This window comes from Lemur catta, chromosome 20, assembly GCF_020740605.2.
Source record: "Lemur catta isolate mLemCat1 chromosome 20, mLemCat1.pri, whole genome shotgun sequence".
In the NCBI taxonomy this organism is placed as follows: Eukaryota; Metazoa; Chordata; class Mammalia; order Primates; family Lemuridae; genus Lemur; species Lemur catta.
The window spans coordinates 18,751,839-18,774,736 of record NC_059147.1 but is presented as its reverse complement, the minus strand read 5'-3'; the positions used below and the strand labels follow the sequence as shown (position 1 = coordinate 18,774,736).

The window sequence follows — 22,898 nt, the reverse complement described above, 5'->3', positions numbered from 1 at the left end:
TGACTGAGCACAGCAGCGATACAGAGGCACGTCTATTCCTGCAAGATCCCAGACTCCCCTGACAGGCAGCTTTGGGTTCAGGACTCCCCAGCACCCCAAAACTTAGAACCAAACTGCAGTCCGAAACTTCCTATCCATCCCTCCCTCGCCGGAAGGAGCAGGAGAATTTAACCTGGACCTGAAACAGGAGGGACTAAAAGCTCTGAAATATTCTTTGTGTCAAAAATGGCCCTGAAGAAGAAAAAAATTAGGGAAGGCCTGGGGAAATCAAGGAAGGCTGAGGGGCACCCCATGCCAGATCAGCAAAAGGTAGAAGGATACAGGGAAATAACACACAGTGCTTTCTTCAGGGACTATGCCAAAGGCATTGCAGAATCGGCTCATATGACCCACCCAACGGCCCTAAGAGTTGGATGTTATCTCCAAAGCTGTAGACAAGAAAGAAACTATAGCTTAAAGGGCCAAGCAGGCTGCCTAAGGTCACACACAGCTAGTACAGGCAGGCCAGGTGTGTCCAACACAAAGGTTCATGCTCTTAATCACGCTGTAGAAACAAGACATTTCTCTTGGAGTCTCTGCCCCCTCTGTCACACCTGACATTTGCACAGAAATCTTAGAAAAGAATACAGGCCCCTAATTATTCTAATATTCTGCCCGCTTTCAACAGAACTTCATCTGCTAAGGTCAAGATGAAATACTTCTTCATGTCCTCAGCCACAGGCTGTCCTCCAAGACTGGGATAGGGTGGGGGAACTAAATGTGGAATAAAATAAGGCCTCCTTCATACACGCTTTTTGGAGAGGTGGGCCAAGGTCTTTGCGCATTTTAGAGCTTTAAAGAGAAAAAATGGGCTCACGGAGGACTCGGAGGACTCTGATTTGCTGCCTTCTTAGTAACGGACAGAAAGAAGTGGATTGGGGGCAAAATCGTGTTGTAGATTACACAACAGTGTATCACTGAGATTCGTGCACAACGTTGAGCCTTGACAGAGTAAACTGAGTCAGGAAGCTCGGCCTCAAAGCAAAATCAGAGCAGCGCCGGCATCGAGAGCCCCACCTGGCTCAGGTGTGAGGAGTCTGGGCCCCGCACCCTCCCCGTCCCGGGCGTGCGCAGGTCCCGGCACCGGCCAGGTCGCGGGGCTCCCGCCGGAAGACCCAGTCCCAGGCCAAGGGCAGGCGGGACACCAGACACCTCCTACAGCAGGTGGGCTCCAACGGGGCGGGCAAAGTTCCCGGAGACTCTTCCCTGTCAGGACTCGGGTGGCTCGTGGTCCAGCGCGGTGCTCCCGACTAGGGAGAGCGCACCGGGAAACCGCGGGGGCACTGGGGCGTAGCGGGGACCGACGTACCTGCTGCCGCCCGGCGTTCCGCGGGGCGGGCTCTTTAAAGCGGGCCGCCCGCCCCCACCCCGGCGCACGCTGGGAAATGTAGTTTTACACCTCTGCCTCCCTGGCGGGCTCGCTCCCCACCCGTCCACCTCGAAAAGACACGCGGCGAGCTACCGCGGGCCAGCGGGTACCGTCAGGGCAGCGCTTTCCAAAAAGGCAGTGGGTCTTCATATCCAGAAAGAAGGAGGGGCGGGAGGGCCGCGCGGGTGGCCAGCGAAACTACAACTCCCAGAGGTCCATGGGTCTTAAAGACACAGGCCCATTTTTCTGGGACTCGCTGTTCCAGGTTTGGGAGTGTTGGTTTTCTGGTTTGGGGATTTTTTTTTTTTTTTTTTTAACCCCTCCGGCCCGGGCCAGGGGTCGCCGTTTTCCTCGGGAGAAAAACCCAATGGGGGGCGGGGGCAATCACATTCGTGCCCCAGCAGAAGCAGATACAGTTGGATTTGCAGTCGGCAGTGCTTTCGCTGGTTTCATCACGTGGGTCCTTCGGGAAGAAACTTTACAATTCAGCAGTAGGAAGAGGATCTGCGGAGCTTTTGGAAAAGTTGTGAATGACAGCGTTGTTTGTCATAGCCGAAAATTGGAAACACCCCAGGGTCTCTCTAGGATACTGGAAAACTAAAATAGGCACATCCATGCAATGGAATATGCTATGCAGCATTTAGAACAAGGCAGATCAATATGTACAGTATAGAACGATGTTCGAGACATTTTGTTTTGTTAAGGGAAAAGAAGCAAGTTGCAGAACGAGTCCTCAGGAAGGCAGTCTGCCCTTGGCCAAAGAACGACCAGACACACGAAAGTGTCAAGTCCACTATTATCCTGGTCCTCTGACTCCTTGCTTGGAAAAATCACCAGCAGGGCCAATAGGACGGAGTGACCCCAGGCAGGAAGCAGTTTCACACCAGCAGCTCTTTATCGTCTGGTCTGTCTCCGCGGATAGAAACAGACCCACTCACTCACCGACTCACTCTCTGGTTGTTTCCTTTTATTGGCCCAGCCCGGGGGCGGGCTCTTGGGCAGTGTGGAATATTACAAGATGATCAACAGGTGTCCTCAAAATTCCATCCACGCAATGGCTCCCACCTGTAATCCTAGCACTTTGGAAGGCCAAAGCGGAAGGATTGCTTGAGGTCAGAAGTTCGAGACCAGCCTGAGCAAGAGCGAGACCCCGTCTCTACTAAAAATAGACAGAAAAAATTAGCCAGGTGTGGTGGCATGTGCCTGTGGTCCCAGCTACTCAGGAGGCTGAGGCAGGAGGTCACGTGAGCCCAGGAGTTTGAGGTTGCTGTCAGCTAGGCTGACATCATGGAACTCTAGCCCAGGCAACAAAGCAAGACTCTGTCTAAAAAAAAAAAAAAAATTCCATCTTCAGGTATATATAGGAGCTCCCTCTAAGAAAGCCCATTTTGTGGGGGGCTGAACCACAATGCAGATTCAAGCTAATGGCATAATAATTACCCTTAGGTTACTCTAGAGCACTTTCTAAATCCTACCTTGCCTGGGCTGGGGAATTCCCAGATTGGAAGGCAGCTATGCTCACCACTGTACCAATGCACCTGGGAATTCCGAGATTGATAAAGGATTCCCTCCTTCCCCAGGTATAGCAGTTGCTCAGGATAGGATTAAGGGTGGGACAGCACCAAAATGGAGTGCCTTATCCTTCTTCCCAGGTGGAGCAATTGCTCAAGATAGCACCAAAGCAGGGAACCCTTGTCCCGAGAAGAGCCGGAGATCCTCACTATCTACCTAACAAAGTATGTAAGGGAAGCCACTCATGTCAAAAATAGTATGTATGGACATATATTATGGGTTATGCACAGGAACAGAGAGGAGAGCATCCTGGGGCAAGACTGCCAAGGATGGGATGGACAAGGAGAAGTTGAGCTTAATCTGTATCGTCTGAATTTTTATTACTAAGAATCTAGTTTCCGATTCTACTGCTGTTAGTAGGGAGCCTGGGAGACCCTACCCTCCGTCTCAATGGAGATGGGGGACCCTGCTCTAACTCTGTGTAACCATCTGTAAAATGGGTTAATAATAGTATCAAATGCCTGAGAGTGTTGTGAGGATAAGATAAATGCTTGACCCCATAGGAAGTGCTCAAAAAATATTAACCTTTACAAACTCACTGCCAAGTGAAAACAAATTAACCATTATTATGATTATTGTTGTCATTCCCATCCTGCTCCATTAAAGCAGGATGTTGTATTCTCAGGCCCTAGAACAGTGCAGAGGACGTTATCGGTGGTTAAAAACAATTTGTTGAGTGAGTGAATGAATGTGTGAAGAGCAGTCTCCCGCTCACCTCACATCAACCTGCCACCTACCAACAATCTCTCTCCTTCCCTTGGTCTTTTCCCAGTGGAGTCACCCCCCCTTCACTTGGCCCAGGTCGCTTCGCCTTCCCCCACTGCAGTGCTGCTCTTTCTCCTGTGCACCCAGGAGGCCTCCAGGGAAGTGATGAGCTGCCTCCCACTGCTGCTGTTCTCAGCACTGCAGGTCCCAGGCTCTGCGGTGGAGTGGGTGGCAGCCATGGGTGCAACTGCAGCTTTGGCCCGGGCTCAGGAACACAGAATGTGCCCTCGAGGAGCTAAGAGGCAAAGGGCTCCACCCCACCTCCTAGGGCAGCAGGGTTTGGGGGAAGGGGAAGGGGTGGCTCCAAGGCCACCCTAATCATTGCAACTGAGACGCAAAGAGACTCAAGGAAGGTTTTTAGCAAAATGAAGCTCTCAGTGCAGTCTATCAGTAGCAGACACAAAAATGTAGCTTTCTACTCTGCACTTGGTCAGATTGCCTGGGGTATATAAAGCCATTAAAAAAAAAAAGTTCTGAGGTTATAGGGTAGAGTCGAGGCATTAAATCCAGGAGTTTGAAAGCAAACAAATCCTCCCAGCTCCACTTTCTTACTGTGTGAACAAGCCACTCAACCTCTTTGAGCCTCCGCTCCTTCCATGAGATAACAATAGTATTTACCGGGGAGATGGGGGGGTGCATGGGCAATATATATAACCTGAACTTTTGTACCCTCATAATAAGCTGAAATGAAAAATAAAAAAATAAAAAAACAAACAATAGTATTTACCTAACAGGATGTTGGCAGGATTCGATGAGTTAATGTGCATAAAAGGTTTATTACAGAGCCTGGCACAGAGTAGGCATCCAACTTCCTTATTGTTAAACAAACATAGTGCCAGAGTATGAGGGTGAAGGTCTGGGGGTGCTTCTTGGAGGAGGCGAGATGTGTGGCTGCTCCTGGTAGCAGGAAATCCCTCTGGGAGCCAGGACTCCCCACAGGGATATTTTAGGTTAGGTTCCCTAGATGCAGAGCCTGAGACAGGGATCTTGTGCAAGTGATTTCCGGGGCAGAGAGGAAAGCAGGATAGGGCAGGGAAAGAAGCCAAGCAAAGATGTGAGCTCACCTAAGTCCAGCCTCAGTCTGATCCTGCAGGGAACTCTAGAGCGTAAAATACATCACAAAGTTTATCCATCTCAGAAGCAAGGGAGCTGGACTTTGTACCCCGTATCAGTCATTCCCGAGCTGTGGGCTGCTAGGAGGTGGGGGATCGAGGAACATAACTTCCAGGCATCTCTGGGCAAAAAAGCTCACAAGGGCTGAGGACAGTTCTCTAGAGAAGGGTGAAACTGTGAGCCATTAGCACCCAACACTCACCACACTGGGAACAGGTGCACCATCAGTGTAAAGGGATGTCCCAGGGTGGGACATCTCCTAAAGGAGGGTAGGGGGGACTAAAGAAATGAAAACCGAGGGAAGAAAATGGAGAGAGGATATTAAACGCTCCTTCTGGGTCTTCCAAAGAGAAAAATGAAACAACTGGTATGGTTTTGGTTTGTTTGTGTTTTTTTTTATTATTATTATGGTAAAGAACACTTAACACAGCTCCAACTTCTTAATAGATTTTTAAGTGTACAACACCGCATGGGCACACAATGTCATACAGCCTGCTGTGGTTTCCTTGGCGCTGCCTACGGAGGTGGCAGCCATCGTGGCCGCCCTCACACCCCTCTCGAAGCCCAAGATCCTAGAAAAGAGGACAAGAAGTTCACCTGGCATCAGTCAGACCGATATGTCAAAATGAAGGGTAACTGGCAGAAACGCAGAGGTATTCACAACACAGTGTGGAGAAGATTCAGGGGTCAGATCTTGATGCCCAACAACAGTCGGTTATGGGAGCGGCAAGAAAACAAAGCACATGCTGCCTAGTGGCTTCCAGACGTTCCTGGTCCACAGTATCAGGGAGCTGACGTGCGACAAATCTGCCTGTGCTGAGACTACTCAGCAATGTTTCCTCCAAGAACGTAAGGCCATTGCAGAAAGAACAGCCCAGGTGGCCCCCAGAGCCACCAATCATGCCAGGCCGCACAGCAAAGAAAACAAATAGACAGCTCATGTACAGGTTTTACTTATGTTTAAATAAAACCAAAACTAATCAAAACGCAGACTTGATAGACTAACCAAACAGCGAACGCTTTCTGGAGAGCTATTAAGTATATTTTATCATGAAGTGGCTCCTTCTCCCAAAGCCAAAGCCAAATATTTTGTGGAGCATTTTCCAAAGGGTGATTCTGTAGGATGTTAATAAGTGTTGCTGTGGAGATGGTACAGATCCATTAAACAAAGGTAGACATGTTTATTTTCTTCTCATGGTTTTTAAAATCCAATATAATAGATAAATAAAATGTGGTATATCCATAAAATGGAAGGTTGTTCAGCCATAGAAAAGAATGAAGTGAAAGAATTCAAATGCAAATGACCACATATTGTCTGATTCCGTTTATATGAAATATCTAGAATAGTATCTAGGTAAATCCATAAAGACAGAAAGCAAGTTTGTGGTTGCCCGGGGCTGGGGGTGAGGAGAATAGGGAGTGATTGCTTAATGGGTACAAGGTTTTCTTTGGGGGTAATAAAAATGTTTTGCAACTAGATAGAGGTATTGACTGCAAAACATTGCGAATATACTAACTTCACTAAGTTGTATACTTTAAAATGGCTTGTTTTATGTTGTGTGAATTTTACCTCAATCTAAGAAAGAAAAAAGCAAGATCTGGGTCCACGTGTGCTTGTTGCTAATGGGGTGTCACAGCTCTCAGGAGCTAAGGAAAAAATATACCAATATGCATGAGGAACCATCAGGCTAATCTAGAAGGCATTTCATAAGCACCTGAGATTAGGAACCCTTTTCTAAAGAAGCGTGGCACAGGGCCCATAATGTAGCACACTTTGGAGAAGGCTGATCAGTGCATGGAAGGTCGGTGGGAAGTGGGTCTCTTGAAATGAATCCCCCAGGGCACTAGGATGGGGCACAAATGGACAAATGACTTCTGTTTTAATCACCACCGTTCTTCTGCTTTTTGTATGGCCTTTAAAAAACTGTTTCTCTGGGCCCAGCATGGTGGCTCATGCCTGTAATCTTAGCACTCTGGGAGGCCAAGGCAGGAGGAACACTTAAGGTCAGGAGTTCGAGACCAGACTGAGGAAGAGTGAGACCCCTATCTCTACTAAAAATAGAAAGAAATTATATGGCCAACTAAAAATATATATAGAAAAAATTAGCCGGGCATAGTGGCACATGTCTGTTGTCCCAGCTACTCGGGAGGCTGAGGCAGTAGGATCGCTTAAGCCAAGGAGTCTGATGTTGCTGTGAGCTAGGCTGACGCCACAGCACTCACTCTAGCCTGGGGAACAAAGCGAGGCTCTGTCTCAAAAAGAGAAAAAATTTTTTTTAATTGATACAATGATTGTATATATGAATGGGGTATATAATGATGTTTCAGTACATATAATATATAGTGATCAGATCAGAGTAATCAGTAAATCCATCATCTCAAACATTTATCATTTCTTTGTGTTGGGGACATTTAATATTCTCCTAGCTATTTGAAACTATATAATATTATAATGCTAACTATAGTTATCTTACAGTGATACAAAACACTATAACTTATTCCTCCTAACTAGCAGTAATTGGAATCCCTTAACAAATCTCTCCCTATCCCTCCTTTCCCCCTACCCTTCCCAGCCTCTAGTATCCTCTGTTCTACTTTTTACTTTTGGAGATCAACTTTTTTTTAGCTTTCACTTATGTTGATATTTTTAATGTCTGCCAGAACGGTTAACTAGATCTCAAGCTCTCACAAGGTAGGGTCCAGGTCTTCATTTTCAGCATATTTCACAGTGCCAACCACTGTGCTTTGCACGTAAGGGAGAGGTAGTGCACGCTCTATATGGATGACCTTGGACGACCCACTTAACATCCCTCAGCTGCCTGTCAATTCAGTTCTGCCAAAGGCTAAGAAATAACTTCATTAATTTAACCAATATTTCTTGAAGTTCTGTTTGGACCTACAAAAGCCAGTTCCCTCCTTTCCAATAGTTTAGTATCTAGTGAAATCATGATAACAAAAGACCCCATCAAGTAAAGCTTCCTCAATTCCATCCATTTCATTTTTTTTTAAGACTAGTCAAGTGCAGTAGTGAGAAGTAGGTATAGAGTAAAACAGTCAGTCTGTAACTGACTGTGAACATTAAATTGAGATAACTCACTGCCTTTGGACCAGCCTCATTCTTTTCATTTTAATTTGTATCAACATTTAGGGTTTTTTTTTTTTTGTTTTGAGGGGGTTTTCGGAGACAGGGTCTAGCTCTGTCGCCCAGGCTGGAGTGCAGTGGCGTGATCACAGCTCACTGCAACCTTGAACTCCTGGGCTCAAGTGATCTTCCCACCTCAGCCTCCCAAGTAGGTAGTACTACAGGTATTCGCCACCATGCCTGGCTAATTTTTAAATTTTTCGTAAAGATGGGGTCTCACTGTGTTGTCCAGACTGGTCTGGAACTCCTGGGTTCAAGCGACCCTCCAGCCTTGGCCTCCCAAAGTGCTGGAATTACAGGTGTGAGCCACTGCTCCGGCCAACATTTAGATCATTTTTAATCTTGCACTTACAGTATTGCAACAAGCGTCAATCTGTATATGAAACTTTGAACATGTGCAAATAGGATACTTTGTTCGAAGAAAAATTGCTAGGTCAAATGGTTTGTGCATTTGTAATTTTGAAAATATTACCAAGTTGCTCTTTGTAGAGGTCATGCAGATTTCCAGTTACACTAGCAGCATGCCTCTTCCCCACACTCTTGCCAAGATAGTTATCAAGCATTTTGATCTTGGCCAATCTGATAGGAGAGAAATGATATCTCAGTGTGATTTTCATTTGCATTTCTTTTATTAAGAGTGATGCTCTGCTGGACACGGTGGCTCATGCCTGTAATCCTAGACCTCTGGGAGGAGAATCGCTTGAGCTCAGGAGTTCAAGACCAGCTTCAACAAGAGCAAGACCTCATCTCTACTGAAAAATAGAAAAAAAATTAGCTGGGCAACTAAAAAAAAGATAGAAAAAATTAGCTGGGCATGGTGGCACGCCCCTGTAGTCCCAGCTACTTGGGAGTTGAAGCAGGAGTATTGCTTGAGATCAGGAGTTTGAGGTTGCTGGGAGCTAGGCTGATGCCATGGCACTCTAGCCCAGGCGACACAGCAAAACTGTCTCAAAAAAAAAAAAAAAAGTGATGCTCTGAGAAAATAACAAGCATTAGTGAAGATGTAGAGAAAATGGAACCCTTGTGCCCTGTTGGTAGGATTGGAAAATGGTGCAGCAGCTATGGAAAACAGTATGGCAGTTCCTCAAAAAATTAAAAATAGAATTACCAGGTCTGGTGCTTGTTTCAGCAGCAATGTAATTAAACTGGAATGATACAGAGAAGATTAGCATGGCCCCTGCACAAGGATGACACGAAAATTTGTGAACCATTTCATACTTTTAAAAATCCTAGCACTTTGGGAGGCCGACACATGAGGATGGCTTGAGGCCAGGAGTTAGAGGCTGCGGTGAGCTATGATCACACCACTGCACTCCAGCCTGGGAGACAGAGCGAGACCCTGTTTCCAAAAAAAAAATGAGTTACCAGGTCTGGACAGAAAGGCCTTGTGAAAGGATCAACATGCCTTTGACTAGAGATTTACTACATTCATCCTTGGAAGAGGAAAAGAAAAAACATAAAAAGAAATGGCTAGTTCAAAGTCCAAAGTCTTGTTTTATGGGTGTAAAATGTCCAGGCTGCCACAAGATTACCATAGTTTTCAGCATTGCTCAGTGGTTGTTTGTGTAGGTTGCTCAGCCTTGTTGTACCAGCCTGTGGGAGGAAAGGCCAGATGCACAGAGAGTGTACATTTAGAAGAAAACAACACGAATGTTATGACTTTTACCACTGAATCACTTTAAAAAATAAATAAAATAATAAAATAAAATAAAAAATTTAAAAAAGCAAAACAAATGATCCATACAACTTCCTGAATTTGTGTCCTCTCACAGAATGTCTTGTCATAAATGCAATAATTCTAGTTAATCTACCAAGATAATATAATTATGTTTGATTTTATAATGTATACAACAATTATCTCTTTGTTGTTGTTTGCTTCTTTTTCTTTCCTTTTTTTTTTTTTTTTTTGAGATAGTCTTTCTCTGTTGCCCAGGCTAGAGTGCAGTGGTGTCATCATAGCTAGCTCACTGCAACCTCAAACTCCTGGCCTCCAGTGATCCTCCTGCCTCAGCCTCCTAAAGTGCTAGGATTACAGGTGTGAGACACCAAACCCAGCCTGTTTTGTTTTTTGTCTTTTGACAACTTTGGTACCCAGGGTTCAATGGTGTCCATTTTTTAATAAAGTTTTGATTATGTGCCAAGAAAAAAAAATTACCATATGATCGAGCAATTCCACGATTTCACTTCTAGGTATACACCCAAAAGAATTGAAAGTGGGAACTCGAAGAGTTATTTGAATGGCCACATTCATAGCAATATTATTCGAAATAGCCAAGAGGTGGAAGCAACTCATAATTGACTTGACAGATGAATGGATAAAGAAAATGTGGAATGTACATATAATAGAATATTATTCACCCTTAAAGAAAGGAAATTCTGGGTTGGTTTTCTGTAATCCCAGAATTTTGGGAGGCCGAGGTGGGAGGATTGCTTGAGCCCAGAAGTTTGAGACTAGCCCAGGCAACAGAGTGAGACCCCTATTCTACAAAAAAAAAAAAAAAGGAAAGAAAGAAAAAAAATTTTTTTTTTGAGACAGAGTCTCACTCTGTTGCCCGGGCTAGAGTGCTGTGGCATCAACCTAGCTCACAGCAACCTCAAACTCCTGGGCTCAAGCCATCCAACTGCCTCAGCCTCCCGAGTAGCTGGGACTACAGGCATGCGCCACCATGCCCGGCTAATTTTTTCTATATATATTTTTAGTTGTCCAGCTAATTTCTTTCTTTTTTTTTTTTAGTAGAGACGGGGTCTCGCTCTTGCTCAGGCTGGTCTTGAACTCCTGAGTTCAAACGATCCTCCCACCTCAGCCTCCCAGAGTGCTAGGATTACAGGTGTGAGCCACTGCACCCAGCCAAGAATTCTTTTTGTAATTATGTATTTATTTTTAGAGGTGGGAGTCTCACTATGTTGCCTAGGCTGGTCTCAAACTCCCCGCTTCCAGTGATCCTCCCACCTCAACCTCCCAAGCAGCTGGGAGTACAGGCATGTACCACCCCACAGCTGGAAATGCTGACATATGCTACAATATAGATGGACCTTGAGGACATTATGCTAAGTCAAATAAGCCAGTAACAAGAGGACAAATACTTTATGATTGTGCATTTCCTGTTGGTTTCTTGGTCATTTCCTTGCAGATTTGCTGAAACACTTTGTATTAGCCCTTTGTCTCTGATAAAAATTGCAAAATTTCTTCCATTTTCCTACTGAGTTGGTTTTTGTTGTTGTTTTTGCTTTTTAGCTAGGTATGAGGTAGAGACCTGACTGAAACTTTTCAAAAAAAAAAATCATTTTATTACGGAAAACTTCAAACACATCCCAAGGTGGAAAAAAATGTTATAATGAACGCCGGGTAACCATCATCTTCCTGCTTCTACAATTATCAATTTAACCAAACTTGTATCTATACTGACACCTGAACCCTGGGTTATTTTGAAGTAAACTCCAGACATTTTATCATTCCATAAATATTATTTCAGTATATATCACTAAATGAGGACTCTTTAAAAAGAAACTAACCATAACACCATTAGTACACCTAAACTAATGATTGCTTAATAGCCAAGAGTCAGTTAGTGTTCAATTTCCCCTATTCTCATATACCTTCACAGTTTTTCAAAGTTCATATATTGCAATTAGCTGGTATGTCTTTTTTAGTTTACAGATTCCTCTCCATGTCTTTTTTTAAAAATTGCAATGTATTCATTAAAGAAACTGGGTCATTTGTCCTGGACAGTTTATCACTGAATTTTGACGACTGCATCCCCATGGTTTCACTTAACATGTTCCTCTGATATCTGTATTCTCTGCACCTAGGTCGTTGTCAGATTTAGGGTGTTTTTTTTTAACACTATCAGAGTATCATGTATTATACTTTCATCAGGAGTCAGTTATCTGTATCTCTTCAAGCGAAGGCAGTGTCTTCATTTTTCATAATGTTGGTAGCCATTGGTGATTTTTGCCTAGATCCATTAATTTATTCAGGGTAAACTTAATTTTTTTAGCAGATGGTTCCTTATACCATTTATAGCATAATCTCCCCCTACCACACACACACTTATTTGAAATGCATCTTTACCATATGCCAAATTTCTATTAGTATTTGAGTTTATTTCTGGACTTTCTGGTCTAGTCCATCAATCTCTCACATTCTTTTAACTATAGGTTTATAATGCGCGTAGTATCTGAGAAGGCTAACAACCTTCACTAATCTTAGTTTAACAAAAGTTTCCTGGCTAGACTTGCTTATTTATTTTTCCAAATGAATTTTTAAATCAATTTATCTAGCCCTCCCTCCTCACACAAAGAAACCTGCTGGTATTTGTGTTGGGATCACATTACGTTGACAGATTAACATTAACTTGACTTCTTTTTGATAGTCTTCCTATCCTTCCTATCCAAGATCATGGTATTTCTTTTTTTTTTTTTTTCTTTTTTTGAGACAGAGTCTCACTCTGTTGCCCAGGCTAGAGTGCTGTGGCATCAGCTTAGCTCACAGCAACCTCAAACTCCTGGGCTCAAACAATCCTACTGCCTCAGCCTCCCAAGTAGCTGGGACTACAAGCATGCGCCACCATGCCTGGCTAATTTTTCTATATATATTTTTAGCTGTCCATATAATTTCTTTCTATTTTTAGTAGAGGCGGGGTCTCGCTCTTGCTCAGGCTGGTCTTGAACTCCTGACCTTGAGCGATCCTCCCACCTCAGCCTCCCAGAGTGCTAGGATTACAGGCGTGAGCCACTGCACCCGGCCTCATGGTATTTCTTTCATTTAATCTTTATAACTCTAAAATGCAGGGTGTATTCTTCTTGTTCCCATTTTACAGATGAAATAACTGTGTAACTTGCTCTGGATCATACAAACCATCTGCTTGTAGGATCTGCCAGTTTGGTCTGACTTTGAGCTTCTGTCCCTTAAACAGAAGCCCAGGGAGGGAGGGAGCCAGCCCCTCCTTGTGCTTTGCTGCTTAGTAGCTCTCTGCCTCCAAAGCCGTGTTCTCATCAGCCACATGCTTCTTTTACACTGGACAGTTCACCAGCAAAGCTAGGCTTTTAAATGAATGACACAAATATGAGTGCTATACAAGGTTCACACGGGGCTGAGGCATCTGGGGAGAACCTTCTGGAAGAAAGAAAACTCAAAATGGACTTTGGACAGTAAGGCAGAATTTAGATGGCTGGAGAGGACCAGAAAGCACAACTGGGAGGGGGAAATAGGTGAACCCAACTGGACATCTAATTTGGAGGTAGTGAGGCTGTTGGGGGGCAGGGGACTCTTGCTGGAACTCAGGGATAGAAACGGTCTCTCTGTCCTGCCCAGGAAAATTTTAATTCTTCCTGAATAATCTGTAACAGAGATTTGGGAGATGGACGTAAATTCAGAAAGGCTCATTAATTAACTTCTACCTGGCAGGGAATGTTGCCATTGCATGTGACTTAGGTGCAGAGGCAAAGTCCTTGTGAGAAGGGCCTGGAAGCTGATTTAAGGGCAGAGCATGGGACTGCATGCAGATTACTGAGTCCCCCATGGCCTGTGATGGGACACAACTCTAAAGGAAACAGAAAAGCTTCCTGAGTCAACCTCGGTCAAGGTCCCGTGCCGCTGGTAGTTGCTAATACTTGGCTACTTGCCCAAGGACCTAGAGTTAATTCAGCCTTCTTACCCTTGATGAGGAGGAGCTAGAGTCTGGGCCCCTATGACTCAGAGTAGATACCCACTTTGTCAAAGATAAAGCCACACACTAGTTAAAGCTGGTAAGAACAAATTTTAATTAGCAATATACTACAGTAGGGAAGAGGGTCCTGCATGAACTGAACCCAACTTCGATTTGTACAGAGGTGACTGGGTGTTTTAAAGGGAGACTGAAGCAGTAGGGAAGGTGGCAAGCGGGGTCAGGGACATGAAAAATTGCAATGGGGCTGTGTATTCTATCCTCCCACATAGACTGGGACACAGAGGTCTTATCCTTCAGGGCCATGACATTTGCAAAGAATGACTTTCCGGTCCTTGAGAAAGACACTTGTGAAGTTGTAGGAGACATACATACATCTCAAAGGATCAGAGGAAAGATTTGCAATTGTAAGCTTTTTTAAGTAAATGCTGTAAGAAAGGGTAGTATAGCCTGTGAGACCCTTGTCTCTAAAAACTTTTTAAAAATTAGCCTGGCATGGTGGTGCGCACCTGTAGTTCCAGCTACTCCCCTGGAGCCCAGGAGTTTGAAGCTATAGTGAGCTATGATTGTGCCACTACGCTGCTGCCTGGATGACAGAAGGAGGCCCTGTCTCAAGAAAGAAAGAGAAAGAGGAAAGAAGAAAGAAAGAAAGAAAGGAAGGAAGGAAGGAAGGAAGGAAGGAAGGAAGGAAGGAAGGAAGGAAAGAAAGAAGGAAAGAAGGAAAGAAAGAAAGAAAGAAAGAAAGAAAGAAAGAAAGAAAGAAAGAAAGAAAGAAAGAAAGAAAGAAAGAAAGAAAAGAAAAGAAAGAAAGAAAGAAAGAAAGAAAGAAAGATAAGATAGTCAGGGGCCTATGGTCAGGTATTAGCTAAAACAAACAACAAATTCTTTTGGCAGCCTTGAGTTTTTTCAGTCAGGCACTTTAAGGGGACCTAGGGTCATTCTAGGGATGTGGCCTTGAGCTGTTAGAAGCTATGTTAGTATGTACTAATAAGTCTTTTAATGTGGAAGGAGGAAGGTGGATGAAATCATTTGTGTTGAGAGTCTGCAGTTTTTATAGGCCAAGGTTGAGGCTTTGTTGAGAAGAGGGCTCAGGGGAGCTTGGGTAGAGTTTGGTTAAAGAGACAGTCTTTGTAGCCTTACAGCTGGGAGTTTGGGTTCCTGCCTGAGGATGGTGCTTATCAAGCTTCCTCTTCAGCAGTTTGTAGCTTCAAGAATAGCAGCATAATAGGTAGTAAGAAGGGTCAACCTGGGTGGGAATGAGAGCCACTCTCCTCTGAGAGTGACAAACCAGGAATCTACATCTGCATCTGTCACTCCCCCAGCCTGTCTTAGGTCACAGCCCGCCCAGAGGTAGCGGATTGTACTGAGCTGACCTCGTCCTAGGGGTTCGATATCACAAGCAGCACCAGTAGCACCTCTGCTGCCTCCTTCACAATAGAAAAACCTTCCCTGCTTTAGGGGGAATTTCAAGGGCTAAGGTCTGGAACACCTTTCAGTCCGATGGCCCCGTGCATTATACAGTATCTTCCTTTACTGGGTGCACTGACTTGTTGTTTCTTACCATTATTAATAAAAAGATCATCCCTGTGGTAAATTGGACTGGGGTCCTGCCTTCCACGGCCTGGCTCTGCAGAGGGTACAATTATCCCAAAGGAGGGCTATGCTTGAAAGACAATACCAGAATTCTAGTCAACAAACACCAACAGCAGCTGTTAACAAAGAGGTTCCCTAGACCAGCAGCATCAGCAACACCTGGAAACTTGTTAGAACTGCAAATTCTAGGACCAACCTGGAACTACAGAACCAGAAGCTGCGGGTGGGGGGCAGCAATCTGTGTTTGAACAACCTCTCCAGGAGAACCCTATACACACTAAAGTTTGCGAACCACTGACCTACCACCCGCTGGGAAGAAGTAGGAGGGCGAAACTGTGGTCCACCTGGAGCTTCATAAAGGTTTTGACCTAGGTTTGGAAGCTGGGGGAAGGATGAGCTAAGAGAAGATATGGAAAATATTTAAAATGCATGCATTTTGTCCTAAACAGTAGGAAGCTCCGGGCATCTAAATGAGTCCGGAATGAGGTGCCCCGGTGGGTGAAGGCTCTAGGAAACCCACAGGCACCCAGCCCCTTTTTCTCCGGTGGGGAACATGCAGTCTGGGGAGGCCAAACTCCACGCCCACGCGGCTGACTGAAGCTCTCTCCCCTCGGGCCTGGGCGCAGCGGCCCCACCACAGCTCCGCCTCGCAGGGCCGGGCTGTGAAGCCAAGCTGGCCCCAGGCCGTGGCTCTTTGCGAGCGCGAGCGAACAGTCCCCTCTAGCCTGGCTTGGCAGCGGCTGGCCACAACCGCGTCTGAGAGGCATCCTCGGCCAGTGTGCACCTCCCTGAAGATGCAGGTATGCAACCCGGGCCCAGAGCACCGCAGACTCCACGCCGTCCGCTCCGGCCGGCCAGAGCCCTGCCTTTTGCAAACGGAGCTTTCCTATCGCCCTTCTTCGCCCCGCCGCCTTGCGCGGTAGACCCCCCCCGCGAGCCCCGGCAGAACTACAAAGCCCACGATCCCTAGCGCGGGCGCGCGCCGCCTCCTGGGAGAGGTAGTCCGGCGCGTGGGGCGCCCGTCGCGGCCCGGCGCCGGCCGGACTTCATATCCCAGCATGCCCGCGCACGTGCGGGAGGCGGAGGGCGGAGAGGAGGGGAGCATGCGACTGGGGAGGGGGCAGCCGCCCCCTTCCCCCCACCCTTCGCTTCCAGCCGGGCCGGGTGGGGGGAGGGGCCGGGCTGAGGCGGCGGCGGCGGCTCCCGAGGAGGGCTGGGCCAGGCTGGGGCGGGACTAGCCCACGGCGGGCGGACGAGAGCGCCGCGGAGCTAACGGGTCCGGACGCAGGCGGCGGCGGCGGCGGCGGCTTTCTGCGCGGGCGGAGGCGGCAGGAGCAGGAGCGGCGAGCATGGCCCGCGCGGCGCCCGGCGCTGACTGAGGTGCGCGGGCGGGATGCGGGCGGGCGGGATGCGGAGCGCCCCGGGCCCGGGGCTGCCCCAACCCTCCTCTGCGCGGGCGCTGGCTCGGCCCCGCGGCCCAGACCGGCCCGGTCCAGCCCAGCAACTTCCCCCGGGTCGGGCGCTGGACCCTCCCGCGTGGGCGGGGGTCCGCCTGCGTTGGCCTCGATCGGATCCCCGCCTTCTGCCGTGCACGTCCAGCCGCTCCCAGCCATCCTGGCGCTCCTATTCTACTGCTTGCTGGCAGCCCCCGGTCCCGACTTCCAGTCCACTGCCTAGTTCGTACCCCCAGCCCCCTGGGCGCTCCCGGCCTCTGCTTTACCTGGAGTCCGCCGCCCCTCTCTTGCTAGAGGCTGGCTGAAACATCAGCACCTCTCACCTCTTTCCCCTGGCCACCCCGTGTCCCAGTTCTCCCAGCTTGACCTCCTTCCCACTTTGGAGAAACTGAGGCATGGCATGAGCCAGAAATGGCCAGTGCGCTAGTCCTGTGGTGGCTGGCCTGAGCCTCGTCCCTCCTGTTCCTCCCGTGCTTTGGAACAGAAGAGTCACTTCTTGTCCCCAGTCATTCCCCTGTGACTGGACCAAACTTCCCACCCCTGCTGCCGCTTGAGCTGAGCTCACTTTAGTCTCCCCTTTAGCTTTTCTACCACTTCTCCTTCCCCTCCTCCTGCGAATATCCCACTCCTGGCCCTCTCTGCCTGTACAGGAGTCACCCACCCTTGCTTGCTCAAGTTAGCCTTTCGATTTCGATTTCTTGCCAGCTGCATGCATTTCTCATCTTGCCTCCTGCTTTACAGCTGTGTAAAGGACCAGAGAACAGAGGCTACGGTGGTGCTGGGGAAAAGGGAGAGACAGGTGTTGGTCGTGGAAAGAGAGGTGCAGCCTCTTTCAGCCAAAGCCACTGAGAGGGGTTCAGGCACTCTGAGGCCTCTGGGAAAGTCATTCCTAGCCAGTAACTCACGCTCCCGCCCTGTGTTTGGGAGGGATGTCTGGCAGCTGGTTGGCCATCCCTTCCTGTTATTATGCCTGGTGGGCTCCATCGCCTACCTTTAGGGAGATGGTGGCATAAGAGAACTCTGGGAGACCACACCCCTAAGCCTCATCTTGCTTCTGCTGCTAACTTTGGAGGGGGTTGCCCTTTCAGGGAAGGAGTTGCTCTGAGCTCTTCGTGGAGGAAGGCACAGTGTCTGTAGGTGGTGATCTCAAGTTTAGACATGGTGCTCAGGATCTGAGGGGACTAGGGAACGGAGGCTCAGAGAGGTGGCACAGACTTGCCTGTATAATTCAATTTTTTGTTTGTCGTCTTCCTTCAGATTATTTTTTTGGGGTCAGCCCTTTCCACCCCAATCCCCAGTTTCCCAGTGGGAAGGGTGGAGGAAGGGACGGGAGGCTCCAGGAGTTCTGTGGGTTCCTGAATGAGCAATCTTGATCTGAACCAGATGGTTCCCTGCTTCAGCACCCCCTCCCCCTGACTCCCCCTTGGCTGTGAATTGGATGCTTTTAACCTTGTAACTTGAGAATGGAGGAAGGGAGGCCAGGGGGCCAACTCTCTGTGCACGTGTTCACGTCTGCATCTGCACACTGGCGTGTGAGCTCACCAGGTGCCCGTGGGAGTGCCCCTGCGCGGGAGTGCGTTGTTGTGATGTGCTGGGGCATGCTGAGGCCCAAATCCCACATAGAGCCCTGTCAAAGCCCCTAAGAGCCACTGGGTGTGGCCTCAGGGGAGCGTTTCCCATGAGGATCCCTGTTCTTGAGAAGGCCACCTGGGATTGAGGGGTCTGAAATACCAGGACTGGCGGTGAGGGGAAGTGAGGCAGTTTGGCTTTCCCAGAGCTAGTGTTCTCTTTTCATGGCAAGAGAAGGTCTGAAGGGTGGGGTCTGGGGAGAGAGGTGGGGAACAGATTCTTCTATACCACATCCTGCCTTGTTTTGGCAGCATTTGTGTACTTGATTTTGTGGATCTTCTTCATGTGCGTACTCATTTCTGAAATGCCACTGTCCCTCTCAGTCCTTGGCACATAGTAGGTGTTCAGTATATGTTTGAGTGAAAGCAGAGGGTCTTACGGTTAAAGTTTAGGGTAGGGTTCTTCATACTTGACCGGCGTCAGAATCCCCTGGAGAGCTGATTAAAGCAGATGGCTGGGCCCCACTCCCAGAGTTTTCTGATCAGTCAGTCTGGGTGGGGCTTATAACTCGCATCTCTACCCAGTTCCTTGGGGCTAACACTTTGAGAACCACTGATTTGGGGCCGTTAGAGTTGCTTGGGAGATTAATCCAGGCAGATGTAAAGTCTTAAGAGTCACTTCCTTCCACCTTCTCCACCCAGGCTGTTCTGGCAGTTGCACTGGTTTGGCCTTTTCTTTCATTCTGATGCTGTCCAGGGTTGAGTACCTTAATGATGGGGTGACTTGAGGTGCCTGAGCTGCCAGTCTTGCTGTAACCACATGGCAGACACTCCCCATGGTTCTTTGAAGGAGGGCCCCATGACCAAGCAGGACGTCTAGGAACCAGGGCTTTGGGAGAGGGTGGCGGCATGGACATAGTGAAGCAAATACCGAGCGGGGCCCCCATGTGCCCTGGGCCTGTCTCCCAGACTGAGCGAGTTGGGGTGCCTGCCAGGCAAAGTCCTGCCGTGGCTGCACACTGGACAGGATGGCCGGAATCTCTGAAATTGAGAAAAGCAGCAGGCATCACTTTCCATCTGTTGTCTTATGGGAGGTTTATATAAGGCAGACACAGACCCAGGTAGGGTTACTGAGGAACAGAGGGAGATTTTGTGTGTCACACAGACCCCTGGACTACTGATTCTAACTCCTGGACTGAGTGTCTGCTAAGCCAGTTGCTACTAACAGCTCAAATAATGGCTGCTGTTCCTTGAGTGCTTCCTACTGGCCAGGCACCGTGCTAGGTGTTCTCAGGTGTTAGTCCTCACAGCAACATTGCAATGTTGACATTGTTGTTACTATTTGGTGGATGAATAACTGAGTCTTATAGAACTTACGAGACTTGCCCAAAGCCAGACAGCTAGTAGGAGGATCTGGTATTGACCTCAGGTCTTTCTGACATATACCCCATGCTCTTAGTTCGACTCTTAGTCCCTGCTGTCTTGCCCAGGAAACTTGTAACTGTCTTTTGGAGTTGTCTGTCCCCAAAAGCCTGATGAATTTTTTTTTTTTTTTTTTTTTTTTTTTTGGTGACAGAGTCTTACTCTGTTGCCTGGGCTAGAATATAGTGGCATCATCATAGCTCACTGCAACCTCAAACTCCTGGGCTCACACAATCCTCCTCCCTCAGCGTCCCAAGTAGCTGGGACTACAGGTGCATGCCACCACCCTTGGCTAATTTTTATATTGTTTGTAGAGATGGGAGCCTTGCTTAGGCTGGTCTTGAACTCCTGGGCTCAAGTGATCCTCCTGCCTTGGCCTCCCAAAGTGCTAGGGTTATAGGCATGAGCCACTGCACCCGGCCTGATGAAATTTTTTGAGCCTGAAACTTTGCTGGGTGTTGTGGAGGAGATAACAATGACCAAGTCACTGTGCTCTGGCAGGGGGATGATACAAGTGCACCAGTATGTCTACAGTGGAAGGTTGACAGGATAGCAGGTGGCTTGTAAGTTTAAAGGAGGTAGAAGTCATCCCCATATAGAGGGCTCAGAAGAAGCATTTGGGCTGGGTCTTAAGGGTAGGGTTCCAGCAGTGCCTGCGAGCTAGTGGTGTTCAGGCCAGTGGGTGCAAAGAGAGGCAGTCACAAGGCACAGTTAGGGAGTTGTCCCTTTTGGCTAGACTGCTAGAGCGTAGGGGATGTATTTAGAAAGTAAAGAGAAATTCTGTTTGGTTGCAAGCAACAAGTTGGCCAACTTTGGCAAGAAAGGAGTTTCTTGGAAGGCCACAGGCACTACAGAATTAGAGGGATAATTCGGGACCCAGGTCCCTTACAGGATTTTGGAGGAACCAAAGGTCACCTCTTCGGGCTACCACTGTCGCCAGAATGAATGTGCTCAGGCTGTTCTCAGTAATTTTGTCACCACTGCTTGAGATTCACATGCCAGGGAGGAAATGTCTGGTTGGCCAGCCTCAGGGGCTGTATTCCCTCCCTTGGCCAGGCAGGGGCTGGTGGCATGGTAGGCTGTCCCCCTAGATGGTATCGAAAAGCGAAAGTCCCCAGAAGAAGAGGAAACGGACACCACAAGAGCTCAGTCCTGAAAGGTGCTAGACAAGAACTTGAACTGGCAGGGGGTGGTGAAGAGGGTACTTCAGTGTGACAAGTTGCTGTCAGACCAGGGACAGACTGGCAGCAGGGCACAGCTGGGTCATAGTGGGACAGGGAGAGGAGGAAGGCAGGACACGGGAAAACTAGGTAGGATCCAGGTGAGATGTAAGGAAGGCTGGAACCTGGCAGTAGAAATGAAGAAGAGGGCCGGAGTCTAGAGGCTGTGAAAGTAGATACTGTCTTTGGAACAGACACTGGAGTGGCCGGGCTGGGCATTTCAGTGCCCGGTGAGGAGGGTTGGTTCCTTTAGCCGAAACGGGACAGTCAGGAGGAGGAAGAGTTTCAGAAGTTGGTGTGTCCCTGCCTTAGCAGAGCCGTGTGTGGGATGCTGACAGCACACCCGCAGTCCTGGTGAGCTGCCTGAGGTTTGGGGCCCTCAGCCCTGAGGAGGTGGAGCTGCAAAGTCCCCGAGGCCCTCTACATCCTGCAAGCCACTGGGGTTTGGGGCCAGCTCAGCACTTTTCCGTCTCCACAGGCAGCCAAGGGTGGGCCTCCCCTTTCTTCCCTCTTTGCTGTCCTCAGTTCCCATGCCCAGCTGCCCCTCTCACCCCAAGTTCTGGCACACCTGAGCCCTGGCTGACTAAAGGGCCTGGCCCAGCTCCCTGGGACCTAGGTTCCCTCCTGCTCTGCTCAGAATGCTTGTTACAGTAAGTCCTTGCTAGCTGTTAGGGCAGACATCTCCAAGTGACATTTCTCAAGGAGAGGGTCTGAACTTTGCCTGCTATCTGAGGCAAACAGGCTTTTCCTCTGGTTATGTCGTGCTCATCAGGGACGCCTGCCTGTGTCCCTAACCAGCCATGCTGGAGTACTTCTTGTTGCTTATTTATAAATCACTGTGATTATAACATACTGTCAGTGGAGTGTTCCTGCCATTGCAGATCTCTCTGAGGGCTCCAGGGCATAGGCTGGGCTTGGGGCCACCCCGATTTCTAGCCTAGCCCCCGGGGAGTTTCCTCCTACCGAAAAGGGTGGGAGGGAGAGAACGGGGTCCTCCTAGGTGGGTGCAGAGGAGCTGTGCTGGAGGGCACTTTATCCCACAGATTATCGGAGCAGAAGGTCGTCTTCCTGGAGTAAAGAGAACTTTCTCTCACTTTAAACATGTGCTGTTTTACCCTGCATGCACTGGTCACTACCAGGAACAATAAGGCGAACAAGGAACAAGTGAAATCCAAAGAAAAAAATGTCATGTTTCTTTATTTTGCTATCAGTGCTAAATTTTTATTTGCACAATAATGATATTAGCATAATACACATAGTTCTGGTATCAGATACTGAAAAACTTAAGGGATCCTCAATCCGGCTTCCCCCTCCAGGGGGGTATTCATGCTCAGGCACAGAGGCCTCTCCTGCTCCTGGAGGGTGGCTTCGCAGGGCTCGAGGTGGGGGGGACCCTGAGGTGTGATGGCATGACCCAGGGACCTGTGGAGCAGTCCTCGGCCGCTCTGCCTGTTCTCTCCTAAATGGTCAGCCCCTGCCCTGCATGCAGGCAACAGCCTCCCAGCCTTGGCAGTTCAGCAGCTTTCTGAGGAAGAGAACCAGGAACAAAGGCAAATAGCTAATTGGTCTAGAGGGAGCTGCTCTGGTGAGGAAAAATCAACAAGTTGTTTATTTTTGTGGCTAAAGGGAGTTTAGAGGGGATGGGGCTGGTCGTTAGGAGGGCAGGATGGGAGGTGGCTGGAGGGAAGGGACACAGCCAAAGGAATGGTGGGGGTGAGGTGGGTTCTCGCCACTGTCACCCCCTCCTTCCTGCCTTCTTTGCAGGGTTCCTTTGCAAAGGGACATTAATTAGTAGAATGTTGAGTCTCCCCTGCCCCATAGTGGGTTTCCCCCCACCCTCATTCCGACCCAAGTTCCGTTAAAGACACAATATCAGCCGTTTGACGCAGGCGGTGAATTGGAACCAGAGTGTCAGGAGGAAATGAAAGTTTCTGTGGGCCTGTGTGGACTCCTTAGGCTGTGCCAGAAAAGGGAC

The 22,898-nt window shown here is 48.3% G+C and overlaps 1 protein-coding gene, 1 non-coding gene and 1 pseudogene across 2 annotated transcripts in view; all 3 read left to right on the top strand.

The window, feature by feature from the left end:
* Nucleotides 1-9,117: 9,117 nt before the first annotated feature.
* On the top strand, nt 9,118-9,222 carry LOC123625567. The gene has a single exon (XR_006730573.1). It is a non-coding gene; the product is annotated as a U6 spliceosomal RNA (small nuclear RNA).
* A 179-nt stretch (nt 9,223-9,401) lies between these two features.
* On the top strand, nt 9,402-9,672 carry LOC123625088 (annotated as a pseudogene).
* Nucleotides 9,673-16,563: 6,891 nt separating this feature from the next.
* Nucleotides 16,564-22,898, top strand: part of ST3GAL2 (ST3 beta-galactoside alpha-2,3-sialyltransferase 2) — a 44,416-nt gene continuing 38,081 nt past the window's right edge. Inside the window, exon 1 of the mRNA XM_045533977.1 lies at nt 16,564-16,639. The gene's annotated coding sequence lies outside the window, so the exon portion shown is untranslated. The remainder of the gene's footprint in view (nt 16,640-22,898) is intronic.